This window comes from Herpailurus yagouaroundi, unplaced genomic scaffold, assembly GCF_014898765.1.
Source record: "Herpailurus yagouaroundi ecotype Mexico unplaced genomic scaffold, PumYag 186, whole genome shotgun sequence".
Lineage (NCBI taxonomy): Eukaryota > Metazoa > Chordata > Mammalia > Carnivora > Felidae > Herpailurus > Herpailurus yagouaroundi.
Genome location: NW_024412417.1, coordinates 13693252 through 13694182, shown reverse-complemented (window position 1 = coordinate 13694182; position 931 = coordinate 13693252). Strand labels below are relative to the sequence as shown.

The 931-nt window shown below is 44.1% G+C and overlaps 1 protein-coding gene and 1 long non-coding RNA gene across 7 annotated transcripts in view; one reads left to right on the top strand and one right to left on the bottom strand.

Annotated features, from left to right (window-relative positions):
- Positions 1 to 931, top strand: part of UBR5 (ubiquitin protein ligase E3 component n-recognin 5) — a 139769-nt gene that overhangs the window by 106418 nt on the left and 32420 nt on the right. The window lies entirely within an intron of this gene.
- The window catches only part of LOC121042802 (uncharacterized), a 1687-nt gene continuing 1384 nt past the window's right edge, over positions 629 to 931 (bottom strand). The window contains exon 2 of the long non-coding RNA XR_005796453.1: positions 629 to 911. This is a non-coding gene — a long non-coding RNA (uncharacterized LOC121042802). The remainder of the gene's footprint in view (positions 912 to 931) is intronic.

The following is a 931-nucleotide window of genomic DNA, read 5'->3' as shown; positions in this document are numbered from 1 at the left end:
GGGGGGGGGGAGGGGCAGAGAGAGACAGAGACACAGAATCCAAAGCAGGCTCCAGGCTCTGGCTGGCAGCACAGAGCCAGACATGGGGCTCAAACTCACGAGCCGTGAGATCATGACCTGAGCCGAAGTTGGATGCTTAACCAACTGAGCCACCCAGGCACCCCTGACTTTCTCTTTTCTTTTTCTTTTCTTTTAAGTGTTTGTTTATTTTTGAAGGAGACAGAGACAGAGTGTGAGCAGGGGAGGCACAGAGAGAGAGAGGGAGACACAGAATCCGAAGCAGGCTTCAGGCTCTGAGCTTTCAGCACACAGCCCAACACAGGGCTCACACCCATGAGCTGTGAGATCATGACCTGAGCCGAAGTTGGACACTTAACCGACTGAGCCACCCAGGCGCCCCTAACTTTCTCTTTTCTTATAAGGAAGTTAAAATAGTCATAATCATATTAGGAAATATTTGCAAATTTAGAGAAAAGGAAAACAAATGACCCATAATCCCACCTGGACCTAACAGTTTGTATTTTTACTTTCAGCCTTCCCCTTTGCTGCCCCATTCCCATGCATGTCTTTTAGATACTGTATGTGTCATTTTTGTGCCTTTTTTTTTTTTTTTTTCCCCACTGACTAATTCTTTTGGCCTTTTTGCTACCACCATAACCATTCTTACTAGTAGCCATTGGATAGACTTTTTGGGATCATCTTTGTTGAGGTGTAATTGACATACAATAAACTGCACACATTTATAATTTTATGTTTTGATGTGTATATACCATGAAATTCTAGATAGACGTTTTTAGCTTTCGTCCTTCCTCTTTTGGAATCCCAATATGTAAAACAGATGAAAATGGAGCAGTGGTCCCAGCCCAGAGTTCTACCCACTGGGGGAAGTTCTCCTGTCCAACCCTTTTTACCTAAGGCTATGCAGAACAGA